This window comes from Petaurus breviceps, unplaced genomic scaffold (genome assembly GCF_028583685.1).
Source record: "Petaurus breviceps papuanus isolate PSGF00001 unplaced genomic scaffold, PetGlider_PUasm1.0 175, whole genome shotgun sequence".
Lineage (NCBI taxonomy): Eukaryota > Metazoa > Chordata > Mammalia > Diprotodontia > Petauridae > Petaurus > Petaurus breviceps.
The window spans coordinates 63,197,067-63,215,577 of record NW_027185764.1 but is presented as its reverse complement, the minus strand read 5'-3'; the positions used below and the strand labels follow the sequence as shown (position 1 = coordinate 63,215,577).

Below are 18,511 nucleotides of genomic sequence, written 5' to 3'. Positions count from 1 at the left end.
TCACTCAGAGTCCCTCCTGTAAATCTATTTTCTTTAGCCCTTTAATGTTTTTTTTAACTCGGATCATTTAAAAAAATATTTTTCAAATGTTTTAAATGACACATCTTAATTTTAGCAATTTATTGTAAATTTGTGGGATTTTTCCTACACTGAAATTTTGATGATGCACTATTGTTTTATGTAACCATATAATATTATACTGTAAACAAGTCATTACACACATATATTCCTGCTGATGCATGCTGGACTTCTTGACAATGCCTGACAAGCTCACCTGCCAATACTTGCTTGTTGCCACCTTTCAGCGGACTTGACCACTGATCTGTTAGAACTTGCATTTTGTGTGTTTATTTAGAATATAATCACTACAACTTTAACTCTATTACACAACAGATGAAACATGTATGAACAGTTTTTCAAAATTTTCTTCTCTTTTCTTCTTTCCTTATGCTTCCACCACTTATTTTTATTCAATGTCCCCCAATTGCACCAGAGGCTACTACCACTACCCTGGGTTATTCCAGTGCCCCCAGGAGGTGGTGTCACCCACTTGGGGAACCTATGAACATCCATCTCTGCTCTTTAGAAACTTATTAAGATTATTAATAAAGAGGGGTGGCTAGGTGGCGCAGTGAGTAAAAGAGCCAGCCCCAGAGTCAGGAGGACCTGAGTTCGGTTCTGGCCTCAGGCACTTAACACCCACACACACACACAAAACTATCCGTGTAACCTTGGGCAAGTTACTTAACCCCAATTGACCTCCAAAAAAAAAAAGGCAAAAAAAAAGATTATCAATAAAGATCAAAACCACTAAAGTCTCTCACCATTACAGCTCAGACCCAGGATAAAACCTTGGATATTTTAGATGGCGGAGCAGACTCTGCTCTGTTTAACACTCTGTGTATTCCTTCCTGGCAACCAGAATCCTCCACTGCGCTACCCATTGCTTCCAATTAGTAATATACAGGCATGCATCACAAAGCAGCGATGATCAAACATAACTTTGTCTATAAAAATAAATCAGGAAATATGAACAACTTAAAGAAATACAGAAAATCATGTAGAAAGCTCCTGATAGTGACAGTTACTGGGATGGTAGTTAATATTCTTATGCTGATCCCAAAGGAGATGCCACTGCCAGCCATAATCATTCCATTCTGGCTACCCTGGCAGAATTGTTCCCTCATGAATAGAAGATTGACCAAAGTCAAACCTGCAACACCTAGAAGCTAGTCTCTGTCTCTCCCTTTAATTGCTATTGCTATCACTGTTCTCCTCTGCTCCAGTCTCATGCTCTCTAACAGGTATAAGTACAGCCAGCAAGCACTACCATGGCAATGCTCCTTTTCAAACTAAAAAATGAACTTGTTCCTAGCCACTCCACCTTGTAGTCATTCCCTCAAGAGTCATAGAATTAGCTCTTAGAATAGTTCTTCTCCCAAAGCAGGGAGAAAAAAATGCTATCTACCCAGGATTACAATTTCCAGCTTTCACATTCAGAAGTTTTTAGTCTTTCAGGACAAGAAAGACAACCTATCCTTCAAGATACAATCCGTCTTCTACTTGTTCATGGATCAAACTGAAGGAGTCCAACCTAACCCAATGGCATGTACTTCTCTCCTTGGCAAGGAACAGTATCTAGGTAGTATTTGGGGTTACATGAATATAGCATCATGCTAGATATTAGGGATACTGAGACAAAAGTGAGCTAGTCCCTGATTTAAAGCAACTGCATTCCTTTGGGGCTGACATTTCTCTCTATTAAAATAAAACTATGGAATCAGTAAGGTATAGTTTATAAAGTTCTGCACTTGGAATGAATGACGTCTGGATATAAATTGCTTTGGGGCCTGGCTATGTGACCTTGGGCAAGTCATTATATGTCTCAGAAAACTCCCTAATACTTATTTACTAAGTTATAGAAAGGTTGCTGCTGGTGGTAAAAGGAATTCCCATATCAACTTTGCTAATTAAATCAGAAATCCTTGAGTAATTTAGCAAAGTACAAATACTGTTTTTCTTTAATGAAATATTTTATTTTTCAATTACATTTAAAAACAATTTTTAACATTAGTTTTTTTTAAAATTTAGAGTTCCAAATTCTCTCCCTCTCTCCTTCCCTCTGCTCTCCTCTCATTGAGAAGGCAAGCAATTTAATATAGGCTATATGTGTGCAGTTATGCAAAGCTTATTTACATATTAGTCACGTTGTGACTAGTCACAGAACAAAACACATACACACACACAAGAAAGAAAAAAAACAGTATGCTTTGATCTGCATTCAAACTCCATCAATTCTTTCTCTGGAGGTGGATAGTATTTTTCATCCTAATTCCTACAGAATTGTCTTGAATCTTCATATTGCCGAGAATAGCTAAGTAATTCACAGTTGATCATCTCACATTATTGCTATTCCTGTGTAAAATGTTCTCCTGGTTCTGATCACTTCACTTTGCATCAGTTCATGCAAGTGTTTCCAGGTTTTTCTGAGTGCAAATACTATTGGAAAATTTCTCACAGTAAACTTTATTGATCTTAAACTCCTGAATTTAGAATAGTTTATCAGATCCTTTCCAACAGAACATGTAGTAGAGATAGGATTTTAATCAACTAAATATATTATTATAGTCATATTATAACAAATGTAATATATACTGGGGATGAGATAGATTGATAGGAAAGGGAAAAGAATGATCTTTTAAGATTGTACTTGTGATTAATTTTGGTAGATCCTGTATAAAATTGATCATTTATTGTTATTCAACATTACTAGACCCATTTTGAAAAAAGGCTATTACACGCATGTGACATCAACACATGTGGAGAAGAAGTATGTTAAAAAGGGGGTGGGATGGAATGTAGGGACCTAATTACAAACCTCACCTTATATTTTGATGAGGACATGCCCAAACACATATACACTTTCCTCTCATAAACAAGGTAAGTTTACTGCCACTTGAAATAGGTTTGGAAACATTTTTTTTCACTATCTAAGGCAAAGTGAATGACAAGTATGTTTTTAAAAACACTGCAATAGACTTTTTCAACATATTAGTCAGTCAATACCTTATAAGCACAATAAATGTGAACAGTGCAGCAAATAAGACTCTAGAACCCCATGCTTTACCTTACCTTAAAGTGATCTTTAAAACAGATAACTTTTTAAGTATAGCAAATGCCGCCTTAGTATTTCTGAAAATTATACAATAGCTATTCGATCTTTTCTATTTCTGATTTCCAGTGCCAAGATATTAAAAGTGAGTTTATCTCTCCTAATTTTGCTTCTATGTGAAAAGGCTTTGGAGAGATGACTAGCCTCATTTAATTCATTAATTTAAATACTATATAAATCAACTGTTTTTAGTGTTTGGGAAATAGAAAGATGATTAAAATATGGTTTCTGCCTTCAAGGAAGTTATATCAATCATAGTTCACATTTACCTAATATTTTAAGGTTTACTAAGTGCTTTGCTTACAACAACCTGTAATGGTAATGGGAATATGAAGATCTTCCCTGTCCCTTAATAAGCCCAATGCAATCACATGGAGCCTGTAGTGGGAGGAGTTTGCTGGATGTGTGGGGCAGAACCCCGAGGAAGCTGGGAGTCAAAGCAATTAGTATGGTGGGGGAGAGAGGATGCAAGCAAGTAGACAGCTAAGCTTGTGAGTGTTTGTTTGTGAGAAGGCTAAATTGTGTGGCTCTCTGCTGTGTTATGGTATATTAACTTCTTTGCTGCTATGATGGATTTGGTTTTCTAATGCTTGGATTTGGCTTTCTGGTTTGGGGATTCAGCTTTCTGTTGCCTGAATAAATGTTTTGCTTCTGTTGTCTATATGGAGAGTCTGTTATATTTTGCAATTCAGACCTATGCCAGCATATTCATAGTCACCTTTGGTGCTGTGAATATTGTGTTGGCACTACACAACCCTATGGGGCAATTATAATTATCAGTCTTCTTTTACAGATTAGGAAATTGAGACTCATAGAAGGTAAGTGATTTGCTTGTGGTGACACAGCTAATAAGTAACAGAGCCAAGATTCAAATGCAGGTCTTCTGATTGTGGGCACCTTCACTGGCTGTTTTCCATTCCTGGAATGCCTGCCTTCCTCATGTCCTCTTCCTGGCTTCTCTGGCTTCTTTCAAGTCCCAGAAAAAAATCTCACCTTCTACAGAAAGCCTTTCTCAACCCCTCTTAAATTGAGTGCGTTCCCTCTGTTGATTATCTCTAATTTATCCTGTATATATCTTTTTTGTATGTAGTTGTTCACACATTGTCCCCTCCATTAGACTGTGAACTCCTTGAGAGCAGAGACAATCTTTCACCCTTCTTTGAATCCCCAATATTTAGGATCGCATTTGATAAATATTTATTAACTGGCACAAATCAGGTACTCTTTCCTCTATACCAGACTGTTTATCAAGACATAAGACATTAGATAGGGAAGACAAGACTGAAAAAAATAACTATATTATAAGGCAATGTATTGTAAGTATCAGGAGACAGGTACAAATGAGGTGCCCTATGGATTTAAAAGAGAGAGGAGGAATCTCTTGGTCTCTGAAGCTCATTTATGAACACCAAAAACCCCCTGCAAAAAAACCCTATATTAAGACACTATTTGACTAGTCTTTGTGTTAGAAAAAAGCTTCAGGAATGAAAACAAGAACAACGACTCCGTTAACAGAATGAGGATGGAATAGGGCTGTCAATCTTCTTAATTGTCTCCCAATGAGACAGAGATAATTCCAGGAACCAGGAACAAAAATAAAATGATCTGAGAGCTGAGCATTCCTGACTGTTTGCCTAAGGTCAATTAACATCTAGAGCAGACAGACAGGTCTTAAGAGCATATTGTTTTAAATAATAAAATTTTATTGCTATCTTTTGTATCACCTAGAGTTTCCATAGGAATACAAATCACATCTTCTTTCCTCTCCAAGAGAGTCATCCTCCATGGCAAAGGATAAAAAAGAGGAAAAAAAGTTTAGTGAAACTAACCATCATTAAAAAAAAATCTGATATTACATGCTGTGGTCTACATCCATATTTCACATTCCGGCAAAGAAACAGGGGTAAAAACAAATTTCCCTTTAGTAAACTTATCCTCAGGGTCAACAAATGGTTTTTATTCATAATTCCCTTTAGGATTTCTGATTACTCTAAAGTAGAACTCTCTAACCTTTTTTGAGAATTTCTTTGCTATTGCTAGTGGGGGGTGGGGAGGAAACCAAGATGGTGGATTCAGCAACCCAGCTGAATTCTCTCAATATCCCAATCTAATCAACTTTAAAATAATTCCTCAAATAAAATTTTGGAGTGGCAGAGCCAACTCAAGGTACAGTAGGATATTTTTTAAGAAAAAGAAGAAAACTTAAGAGATCTTCAGGAAAGGTCTATGCCACCCAGGTGGGTGCTGGCCTAGAAAGATGATATACGTAACTCTGAAGAACTTTATCATTATTAGGGTAGTTAAAAGGAGTTATATAGACAGGGGGCATGTGTATGGTTCTATTATGTTAGAATAATCTCCAAAAAAAATGAAGGGGTGAGAAAAAGGAATGTACTGGTAGAAGGGGGAAGGAAGAAGTGAGAAGTAGAATAGAGAAAATTTTCTCACATAAAAGAAATATGCAAGGAAGAGTTTTTTAGAGTGGAGACCAGTGACCCTGAGCAAGTCACTTAACTGTTGTGAGAGATGACTTGCAGTGAAGTTTCCCCATCCTGAAACATGAAATTTAGAGTGGCTTCAGCATCCACTAGGCCTAAGTTTAGAAGTCACCTGACCTTACAGGAATCTGGGACTTAGAGCAATGGAGGCCCTCCCCAGGGACACCCCAGCACAAGATACGCCAAATAAGGACAAAACTGCTTTCCTGGCCTTTCATTGGACACTAACATGTTTCCATGTTCTTTGTCTTCAAGATAGATTCCCAAGCTTAGATTGTGAGCCCACCTCCCCACCAATGGGAGTGAAGGCCGGTTGGGGGTTGGGGTTTCTGCGTTAGGGAGTATATAGCCATGGGCTTGCTTTCACATGTTGCTCTCTCCCTGGCAGATGCCATTTGAGCATCAGGGGCAGAGGGCCCTTTCTCATGAGAAAGAAAAAAGACCTTTTCTGATCTCAGACAGACTCTGAACTCTTCCATCTCACACTGTCATCTGCCTCCATTTCCTCTCTTGTTAAATAGGGTTAATAATAGCACCTAAGTCCCAGGGCTGTGGTGTAGTGAGATAATATTTGTAAAGCACTTTGCAAACTCTGAAGCATTATGTTCATGCTAGTTAGTCTTCTTCTTAGCTGTGGAGCAACACTAGATGTATATTGGTTTCAAAAAGGTAAACTTTTGGGCGGCTAGGTGGTGCAATGGGTAAAGCGGCAGCCCTGGAGTCAGGAGGACCCGAGTTAGGTTCCAGCCTCAGACCCTTAACACTCACATAAAAATAAAACTAGCTGTGTAACCTTGGGCAAGTTACTTAACCCCAATTGCCCTCCAAAAAGGCCAAAAAAAAAAAGAATTTGCTTTTCAGGGGTGGCCAGGTGGCTCAGTGAGTAAGAGCACTGGCCCCAGAGTTGGGCGACCTGGGATCCAATCTGGGCTTAGATACTTAGCACCACACCCAGAAATAACTGGCCATGTAACCTTGAGCAAGTTACTTAAACCCAACTGCTTAAAAAAAAAAAGTAAACTTTTGCAAAAATGAGCAGCTTGGCATCGTTGAAAGTACTACACAGTTTCTCGATTGCAATCTAGCATCATCTCTTCCAGAATTTATTCCTGGCTCCAATTCATTTTCCATCTATATTAATTAGTTAATGCAGTATTTTCTTTAGTCTTGGGTCATATTTGATTATAATCTCATCAAATTAGATAGTGTACATGAGGCTCTTTATAAAACTTAAAGCCCTATATAACTGTCAGGTAGCATTATCATCATCATCCTCTGAGGATAGTCATGGTAGAAGGAAGACGGTCTGGACCAGGAGTCTGAAAAGCTGGGCTCACATACTGACTCAGTCACAGGGGTCTTGCTGTCCTGCCAGTTCAATATGTATAACCAATGGGACCTCAAGCTTAAGGCTTATTTAATCTTCTCTCTCTTTTCCTTTTTGGCTAGACCTATGATTTCATTGCTGTAGGGAATTCCCAGTAAATTTTATCCTTCCACTCATGCATACTGTTCTTCAGTGGGTAGGCTCAGAGAGTTGCCTGGGACACTCAGATGAGAGTTAAGTGATTTGCTTAGCCTCAATAAGCCAGTAGAGGTCAGAGGCAGGTGATCCTAGGGTTCTCCAAATCCAAAGCTGGATTTCAAATACAATGCCTTTCAATGCAATACTGGAAGCATGGTATCCAGATGGAGGGAAGTGAGAGTCCTAAAGAGATATCTTGATATCTTTTTTTTGCTTTTTTGGAGGGGGTAAGGTAGGGCAATTGGGGTTAAGTGACTTGCTCAAGGTCACACGACTAGTTTTTTGTGTTTGTGTTAAGTGTCTGAGGCCAGATCTGAACTCAGGTCCTCCTGACTCCAGGGCCGGTGCTCTGTTACACTGGGCCACCTAGCTGCCCCAATATTTTGATATCTTTATTATCATTCTTGCTGGAAATAATATTTGCAATTACAGGGTTGTGAATAATTATTATCAATGATAGCCAGCATCTATATCATTATTTAAGGTTTGCAAAGTGCTTTATATAATAACATATAATATATTTATATAATAATAATAGGTAGCATGTATATTAGTACTTTAAGATTTGTCAAGTGATTTACATAGATTATTTCATTTGATGGTCACCGCAACCCTGGGAGATAGGTGCTATTATAAGCCCCATTTCACAGATGAAGAAAGTTAAGCAAAAATAAGTTAAGTAACTTGTCCATGGTCAAAGAGCTATCTAAGAGTCTGAGGCAGGATTTGAACTCAGGTCTTTCTGATTACAAGCCACCCAGCTGAAGAGAAAAGTTTCTAAACCATAAAGTATAATAGAACTATGAGTTGTGATTATTCCCATTTGGCATATTGAGTTCAGTCTTGGATGCTATATCTTAGGAAGAACAAGATACACTGAATGGAAGAATGAATTTGTAATCAAAGGACCTGGGATCAGATTCTGGTGCTGCTATTTCTGTGAATGCTCTGGCAAGCCTTTAATTTCTCTGAGGTATCTGTTTCCCTAGTGGTAAAATATGGCGGGGAGGGTCATCCTAAATGGCCTCTAAGATCCTTTTCCTCTCTAAGCCTGTGATTCTGTGCATTGATGACAAGCTAGAGCACATCAAAGAGGGAGCAACGCCCATGGGAAGGGGCCCAAATATGTCTAAGGAGGAGACTGAGGCTGTTTGGCCTAGAAAAAGGAAGACTTAGAGGGGGATGGTAATTGTCTTCAATGATCTGAAGGGCTGCCATGGAGAAGAGGTATTAGATTGGGGGGTTTTGGTCTAGAGAGTCAAAGCTATAGGAGGCAGATTTTTTTTCTTATTGAATAGCTAGAACAGGCCATATAGTAAGTGCCCCATCCCTGGAAGTCTTTGAGTATGTTTAAGTATGATTCGTGCTTCAGGTATGGGTTGAAAAGATAACCTCTGAGGTCTCTTTCAGCTGAGATTCCAGGATTCTCTGCCTAGTTAACCGTATGACTTTGGGCAAGTCACTGTTATAACCCAAGTTTCTCGCTCTGTAAAATGGGGGTGATAATTTACCACCATGCCTCCAGCTCAAGTTCAAATGAAAAGGCTCTTTGAAAACTACAAGAGAGTGAAAGACTTAGCTACCCTGATCAAAGCAATGATCCACGTCAATTCTGAAAGACTTATGATGAAAAAATGCTTATCTACCTCTTGAGAAAGAACTGATGAATCGTGAGTGCAAAATGAAGTATAATTTTCTCCCTTTCTTATTTTTCTTGCCTTTTTGTGATAAAGCTAATATGAAAATGCATTTTACATGATTTCACATGTACAATTGATATCATACTGCTTTGCCTTCTCAGTGGCTAGGAGAGAGGGTGAAGGGAGGTAAAAATTTTGAAACTCAGAATTTTCTTTACATGCAAAAAAATAATAATAAATTGAAAAAATAGGCAGAAAAAACTGCCCAGTGTTCCTTAAAAAAAAACAAAACAAAACCAACAACAACAAACTACAAGAGATTAGATAAACGTGAAGGATTGTGGTGATAGCTACAACCTAGATTACTTTCTGGAGGCAGTCTAGTCTGACGCCCCCTTTTCTTGTCTTTACCGCCAGGCTCATTTATCAAGAGCAGGCACTTAAACCCAAGTCCCTAAGTACCTGAAGAGAACTGGAACATAAAAGGAATGAACAGTAATGAGACTTTCTCATTTCCAGATATATTCCTTTTGCTAATACTGTAACAACTCTCCAAACAAATTCAAAGTCACCTTTGGCAATGGATTCCAGAATGACATAAGAAATTATCATCTACCAGTCCCATTTTGGTCACTAGTTTCAACTTTCTACACACCACTATCTCTAAACCTTTTGTTAGAAAAGCTAGAAAGTTAAAATAATGAGTTTAATTCCTCCTTACATCCCATCACAATAAATCTAACTTGAAGGGATTAATGGAGCACAGTATGTTCAATGTCTGGAAAACCTGGTTCAAATCCTTTCTCAGACACTAAGTGGATGAATGAACTAGGAAAAATTATAGCATCAGGATCCTAGATCTGGAGTTGGAAGGGTCCGCCTAGTGCAACTTCCTCCTTTATAGGTGAAGAAATTGAAGTCCAAGGTAGGGAAACATTAGAGGTTAGATTTGAATCTAAGTTCTTTTCTTTCCACTGTACCATCACAAATCACTTATTTGTTCTGAGTTTCAGTTTCCTCATCTGTAAAATGGAGATAATAATAATATCTAACTCACAGGGCTGTGAGGACCAAATGAATTATGTAATATATATAAAGCCCTTTGCAAAATCTAAAGTACTATATTAATATAAGTTGTTATCATTCAGAATAGTTCATCAGAAAGAAGGTTGGCCACCATTTTTTGTGGCCACAGCACCTCAGAAAGATTGTCCACTAAGACAGTGAAAAGTTGCCTATATTTATAATAATAATTAGTAAAATTACCATTATGGTGACATCTCACATTCATATAGCACTTTATAGTTACAAAGAGATTTGCATACATTATTTCATTTCATCCAACAACCCTCTGAAACACGTAAAATAAGTATTACAGTTATCCCTTCCACATCTTGGGGATTTGGGGCAGTGTGCCCCGTGATTTGAAAAATCCATGTAAAAATTTTTGACCCTCCCTTCAGACTAGAGAAAAAGTCTGAACTATTATGGTACTAAAAGACAAAATATATTGATATAATATAATACTATACATAAATTTTATGCATTTTTCCATTTCTAAACTTTTTCTGTGTTATCTGTTGGACTTTGTGTGTCAAAACTCCCTGAAAATTCACATTTAACTTCCGCTGACCCGCGATATATTGAAACCACAATGGGAAGTCTCGAAGTGGAAGGGATAACTGTTACCTATCTTTAAAAAAAAAAAGAAATGGAACCTGAACAGGATACGAGAGGAAGAATGAGAAGTAAGAAGGTGGAATGAGTTTCGGATGAATAAATAAATGAGCATGGAAAAAAGTTCTCGAATAACCAAGAGTTGGGTCTATAATATTGGCATAGTAAGTTTTTCTCAATCTCCTTATTCCCCAATGTCATACTTTAATGATCAAAGAAAGAATAAGACAACATTTGCCTCTAAAAATCACTCAAGGATATGCTTCCTGGCCCCTTTATTGGTGCCTGTACAAAAAAATGACAATGTACTTAAAGAAAAAAGGGATTTCAAATGTAAGATGCTGCTGTACACAATGTCTAGGAAACAAAACTAGCAGTAGAAATTCTGCATAGCTATGTATAAAAAGATAACCACAACAATAATCATAATTGACATTATGTAGTGCTTTAAGGTTTATAAGGTGTTTGCTGTAAATATTACTTATATATAATATATATATACACATATACATATATATCTTTTATATTATATATACATATATTACATATATATTGTGTGTGCATATAGAGGGTGTCCCAAAAGTTTTAGTGTAGTTTAAATCTTTAATAACTTAAAACTGTATTAAAAACTTTTGGGATATTGCACAAATACATACATACATAATCCATGCAGGCGTATACATATGTATATTTTACATTTATACACATACAAATAGACAGCTAGGTGGCACAGTGGATAGAATATTTGGTCTGGAGTCAGGAAGACCTGAGTTCAAACACTGCCTTAGTTTCTAGCTGTGTGACCCTGGGCAAGTCATTTAACCCTATTTGCCTCAGATGAGCTGGAGAAGGAAAAGGAAAACCACCCCAGGATTTTTGCCAAGAAGTTCTCAAATGGGGTCACGAAGAGTTGGACACAGCTGAAAATGACTAACAACTACATACAGAAAATGCATACATGTGTGTTCATACATGTGTATATGTGCACGTGTTTGTGTGTGTGGTTTGTGTTCAGAGAGATCAACAAATGCCTAATTGTCTGGTATATGGAGAGATTACTACCACAATGAGGGCCTATTCCAAAGGAAACACAGCTCATTGTAGTAAAGATTTGAGTATCATGTCCTCTGAGACAGCATCTCCCAGCTTTTTCCACTATAACATCAGAAGTTGTGCAGACTTCTACATAGTAAGATTTTGTTAGAAAAACATAACAAACAACATGGCCATGCTCAGTACTCACATGTACTGCCCCTCTTGTAGTATCTGCTTGTTACTGTTGTCTGGATATAGTCATGGAGGATTTTGGAGCCACGGTTTGAAAAGTAACAAATGCAGACAGTACAAACTCATTTTCCTGAGTTCAAATCTGGTCTCAGACATTTCCTAGCTGTGTGACCCTGGCCAAGTCACTTAACCCTGTTCATCTCACTTGCCTCACCTGTAAAATGATCTGAAGGAGGAAATGGCAAACCATTCTGGTATCTTCTCCAAGAAAACCCAAAATAGGGTCATGAAGAATCAGACACGAATGAAATGACCTAACAAAAATGTAGTTAACATCAATATCTATAACTCATATAAACAAAAGTTTTGGAGGGGAGATCTTCAATAATTTTTAAGAGTTTAAGGTGGCCCTAAGGCCAGAAAGTTTGAAAACAGTTGGTCTAGATCATAAACATTTAAAATGTGAAAATAGACATAGGATGTAGGGTTATAACTATTTACATTACAAAAGAATTCTTTAATATACAAAAAAATTCATTTCAGAATTCTTTTTTTTTAATTTCCTTTCTTTTTTATATGATTGAATTGATCAAGAATAGATTTGTACATATATTTCTAGAAACACAGTGTCTGGCATATAATAGCAACTTAGTAAATAAATGCCTAGTCATTGAATGAGCACATCTGTTCATATATATATGTATATGTATATATGTACATATGTAAACCTTTAAAATAGGTTCTATGATCTTACTATATCCAGCGTAAAACAAGAAAACTGAGAATCAGAGAAAAATAAAAAGTGAGAAAAATCACAGCCAGAATCACCCCTAAACATTAACTACAGCAGCCAGAACTTCAGTTTCTTTCTCTCAGAATGACAAAGTAAATTCCTTTCTCTCAGAATGGAAAAGTCTCTCAAGAATTCCCTTTTTGATATTATCTCTACAGAGTAAGAGTTTACCTCAATTCTCTTGTGAAATGTCTCTTCAGATTCTTTCTCCTTGGCAGTTAATTCATCCAGTCCTTCAGGAAAGCTCTCTGTCCTTTATCTCTGTACCTCAAAAAGTCTCCAACCTACAGATGAAGATTAAACTGCCTCTTAAAAGATACCATTCCCTCTTAAAGATACAATAACAGTATTCAAAATCTCTGTGCAGTGGCTATGGAAGCTGGCATTACACAAAGGCATAAAAGAGCCTGCCCATCACAAGCTTTCCCATGAAAGAGCTAACAGGAGCAGCAGAAGCAGCAGCACATTTGATCTGTATTGGTGAACTTTGAAGGGGAAAACAGAAATATCTCACCAATGATAACCTGATTCATCTTTAAATAGGACCACTGAAATTGAAAATATTTTTCCATAGCCAAGATTAGAAGGAAAGCAAAAAACTGGGAAACAATCTTTATAGCAAGTGCCTCTGATAAAGGTATCATTTCTTGAATATATAGAGAATTGAGTCAAATTTATAAGAATACAAATCATTCCCCAATTGATAAACCATCAAAGGACATGAATAGACAGTTTTTAGATAAAGAAATCAAAGCTACCTATAGTCATATGAAAAAATGCCCTAAATTGCTATTGATTAGAGAAATGCAAATTAAAGCAACTCAGGTACCACCTCACACCTATCAGATTGGCTAAAATGACAGAAAAGGAAAATGACAAATATTGGAGAGGATGTTGGAAAATTGAGACCCTAATGCACTGTTGGTAAAGTTGTAAACTGATCCAATCGATCTGGAGAATTTGGAATTGTGCCCAAAGGGCTACAAAACTACTCATACCCTTTAGCCCAGCAATACCACTGTATCCAAAGCGATCAAAAGAAAAGGAAAAAGATTTATATATACAAAAATATTTATAGCAGCTCTTTTTGTGGTAGCAAAGATTTGGAAACTGAGGGGATGCCCATCAATTGAGGAATGGCTAAAAAATTGTGGTATATGAATTTAATGAAATACTATTATGCTATAAGAAATGAGGAGCAAATGGACTACACAATAACCTGGAGAGACTTATATAAACTGATGCTGAGTGAGAGGAGCAGAACCAGGAGAACACTGTGATGACTAACTTTGATAGACTGGGCTCTTCTCAGCAATGCAAGGCTCTAAGACAACTCCAAAAGACTCATGATGGAAAGGGCTATCCACATCCAGAGAAAGAATTACAGAGTCTGAATGGAGATGGAAGCAAACTACTTGCTCTCTCTCTTTTGTGTTTTGTTGCTTCTTTCTAGTTCATTCCACTGGTTATAATCCTTCTTTACAACTTGGCTAATGTTTAATGTGAAGGCATTTGTAGAACCTATATCAGACTACATGCTGCCATGGGGGGTGGGGGAGAGGGAGGGGAAGTAGATTTGGAAATCAAAAGCTTGTAGAACTGAATGTTGTAAACTAAAAGTAAATAAATAAATACATTAAATTAAAAAAAGAAATTATGAGCAGGCAGACAGAAAAATCTGGGAAGACTTGAATGAACTGATGCTGAGAGAAGTGAGCAGAACCAGAACACTGCACAGTAACAACCATGATATGCGATGACTAACTTTGATAGACTTATTTCTTCTTAGCAATGCAAAGATCCAAAACAAGTCCAAAGGACTCATGATGGAAAATGCTATCCACATCCAGAAAAAGAACTATGGAGTCTGAATGCAGATTGAAGCATATCATTTGCTCTCTTTTTTTTGTTTGTTTCTTCTTTCTCATGGTTTCTCCCATTGTTTCAATTCTTCTCTATAGCATGACTAATGTGAAAACAGGTTCAATATGAATGAATATGTAGAACCCATATCAAATTACATGCCACCTTGGGGTAAGGGGAGGGAGAGATGGGGAGAAAATTTGGAACTCAAAATTTTATGGAAGTGACTGTTGAAAACTAAGAATAAATAAATAATGGTTTTTTTTAAATGATGAGTAGAATGCTTTCAGAAAGATCTGGAAAAACTTATATCAATTCATGCAAAGTGAAGTGAGCAGAACCAGAAGAACATTGTACACAATAACAGTAATATTGTATGATAAGCAACTGTGAATGATTTAGCTATTCTAAGCAATACAACGATTTAAGACAATTCTAAAGGACTCATGATGAAAAATGCTATCCACCTCTAGAGAAAGAACTGGTGGAGTCTGAATGGCTATCAAAGCATACTATTTTTTGCTTTATTTTCCTTGGGGGTTTTTTTTGGGTCTGTGTTTTCTTTCACAACATGACTAATATGGAAATATGTTTTGCATGACTAAACATGTATAACCTATGTATAATTGCTTGTTTTCTCAATGGAAGGAGAGGGGAGGTAAGAATGAAGAGAATTTGGAACTTGAGATTTAAAAAAACTAATGTTAGAAATTGTTTCTCACTTAACACACACACACACACACACACAAACCTAGCCGTGTGACCTTGGGTAAGTCACTTAACCCCAATTGCCCTACCTTTCCCCTCCAAAAAGCAAAAAATAAAAATAAATAAATGAAAATTTGTTTCTCCATGCAATTGGAAAAAAGGAAATTAAAAAAAAAACACTTTTCCAAATAAGAATATGGAATTCCACCTGTGCTCTGCCTCTGACAAGTGTGAATTTGGACAAGTTACCTAATTTTGCTGCTGTAAATTCCTTAGCAGTAGATGTTGTAGAATCATCAATGGTGTAGGAGTTTCTTTACAGGGAGACATCTACATTTCATTCATTTATTCATTAAACATTTATTAAGTACCTACTGTTTGGTACTTTGCTAGGCACTATGGGGATAGAAAGAGAAAAGAGGAAAGTCTACAGCATTCTGGGCCATTGTCTGTCATCTTGACTTACATCTTGCCACTGGGCTGATGACTCTAGCAGAGGGAATGAGGCTGATGACTTTGCACAGCCCTGCCTCACTTAAATACAGTTCACTTGCAAGTCAAGACATCACCCTCCAGGTGTCTTTGGTCCTCTTTGAGAACAAAGGATGAATAACAAAGGCCCTCTAGGCAAAAAAACAAAAAAAAACAACTTAGATGGAGTGGGGATGGGGGGAGGGAAGAGAAGTCACACATTTATAGAACATGAAATACAAAATAGACATAAAATAATTTTAGTTGGGGCAAAGTGTGTGAATAATTGAGATCAGATCACTGCTTTCTCCAGAAGGTAATACCTAAGCTAAACCTTGATGGAGGCCAAGGAAGCCAGGAGGCAGAAGTAAGGCAGGAAAACATTTTAAGTAAAGTTTCTGCAAAGTCAGGAAATGAAATATCATGTTGACGTCACAACAAATGGGCCAGTTTGGCTGCAATACAGAGCACATGAAGGAGAATAATGTGGAAGAAAGCCTGGAAAAGGAAACTGGAGCCAGATTGTGAAGTAAGACTTTAAAATGCCAAATAGATTTGTATTTTGTTCTAGAGGCAAGTCACTGGAGATTCTTATGCACAATAATGACACAGTCAGACCTTTGCCTGAGGAATATCAATTTGGCAGCTGTGTGGAGGATGGATTAGAAAGGAACAGTTTAGACTGGAGGTTGGGAAACTAATTGGAAGGCTATTTTAACAGGGCAGGTGAAATGTAATGACCTGACCCTGATGGGTGGTTTGGTGGAACAAAGGGGAGTATTGTGGAGGTAGAATTGACTTGGCAACTGATTGGCAGCAAGGGATGAGGGAGAGGGAAGGGTTGAGGATGACTGAGGATCCAAACCTGATTGACTGGAAGGAAGAAGAGCTCTCAGCAGAAATAGGGACTTTCGAGAGGCAAAGTTTTGGGGGAAAGTTGAATTCTGTTTTGAACAGAAAGAAATTTTTGTTAAGTGCCTATTCCATGAAAAACATTATGCAGATAGAGAAGTAAAAGATGGAGCTCCCGTTCTAGTGATGGGGACAATACGGTATTAAGTTAAACACAACTCTGCTGAAAAACACATAAAACATCTCCTTCCTCTCATGAAATGTTTCTCCAAACATATCAAAATGTCATCTGGACTTGATGTGTGTAAAAGTTTTGACACAGGCGAAGGAAAGCTAGAGACTGAAGACTTCAAGCTTGAATTTGGAGGTTATGGAGAACTCATTTAAAGAGTTGGTCTCTTTACAAATGAGTTGGTCTGTCTGGGTGAGACTCATTGAGCATAATAAAGATATCAAAGAGAAGGCTGGGCTGAATACTTTTAAGAGACTTATGGGAACCCAGAAATCAAAGTTGAAAGGGAAGACATTTAAAGCAATAAACACCTATGTAATGGCAGACTTAGAATATACTTCCAGAGCTGTAAAACAGACCATAATAGAATCAGAAATTATCCTAGCAAAGACCTGTACAATTATTAACAAACACAGGACCTGTCCTACCTATAGGAAGATTAGCAGTTCTTAAAAAGGAGGAAGAAGATTGATTGACTTTCTAAAGTCACCTGATAAAAGGTAAAAACCTACAGAAATATTTTTTGCGATAAGCAGACATTATTCTACTGAGCAACAGTAGAAGCAGATAATAGTACAATCCATTGGCTTTCTTTGGATAAAACCGCTGTTGAATTCTGGATAAAGCCTAGAAAATGGCTAAAATCTAAGAATGGATAAAAAAAAGTGGAGGGCAACATCTGTGTGAACCCAGTCAATGATATGAGGACAAAGAAATTTCAAATAAACATCTGGGTCATGTACATTTATATGTGGGAATGGAAGAATTTTGATGGCAAATCAGGATCAGGTCATCACCACCAGGAAAAAAAGAAGAATTTTCCTTAAGGGGTCCAGACCTAGTGATCAATATTGATTACTCACATATAACTCCCACTGGGTTGTCCCCCACCCCTAACTAGCTCTTTCATTTTGAATTCCCTGTGGGAGAGCTACCATTGATTAAAGATATTTTGTGGGTTCACACTCCTACAAATACAGCTCAGGAATGCCCACCAGTGTGCTAACCCTTAAGCCAAGAAACACAAAGCAAAGGCTGCACAATATACCCTTGCTAGAGTATACTCTGCTACTGTGTCTACAATGTCACTCCAGGATCCTATAGTCTCCACAACATCAGTAGAAAGAATGGCCACATATGAAGAATACACCCACAGAGAGGTAGGTTCACAAAAGAAACACATGTGAACAAGGCAATTTATACCACCTGCATTTCAGGGCCCCCAGTGACTTTTTTTTTCTTGGGGAGTCCTTATTCTGCTACCCCACCAGTCACAACATCTCTCCTGGACAATTTGCTCAGCTAGATTCCCTAGGCCTGTTTACCTCTGAAAACTCAACTCCCTAGTGCCAAGACTATGTCTTGAATCTACAGTTTCTCTTCTCTACTTCCAGAAGACACACACACTACTCAAAGCTGCCTTTAAAGACTGCTTAAAGATTCTTTCAACTTTTAAAAGTCACCAGGAACATAGCTAATCTGATGGACCGAGTGACTCTTAAAAATATTAATTAGAAATTATTTTTTTTTAATTAACACAAATGGGGCGGCTCAGTGGCGTAGTGAATAGAGCACTGGCCCTGGAGTCAGGAGGACCTGAGTTCAAATCTGGCCTCAGACACTTAACACACACACAAAAAATTAGCCACGTGACCTTGGGAAAGTCACTTAACCCCAATTGCCCTCCAAAAAGCAAAAAAACAATAACAAAAAAATTAACACAAATGATGGTGATATGGCACACAGAAGAATATCACATCTATGTGAAATGACAGACAAATTTTATTGTTTTTAGATGTTTTTCAGTCATGTCTAACTCCCTTTGGCAAAAATACTGCAGTAGTTTGCCATTT

The 18,511-nt window shown here is 37.4% G+C and overlaps 1 protein-coding gene across 12 annotated transcripts in view; it reads right to left on the bottom strand.

Moving 5' to 3' along the window:
• FRMPD1 (FERM and PDZ domain containing 1) overlaps positions 1-18,511 on the bottom strand; it is a 251,567-nt gene that overhangs the window by 229,513 nt on the left and 3,543 nt on the right. Inside the window, exon 2 of one of the 12 annotated variants that reach the window (XM_069085276.1) lies at positions 12,704-12,816. The exons of the other annotated variants lie outside the window; for them this stretch is intronic. The gene's annotated coding sequence lies outside the window, so the exon portion shown is untranslated. The remainder of the gene's footprint in view (positions 1-12,703; positions 12,817-18,511) is intronic. 12 annotated transcript variants of the gene reach the window in all.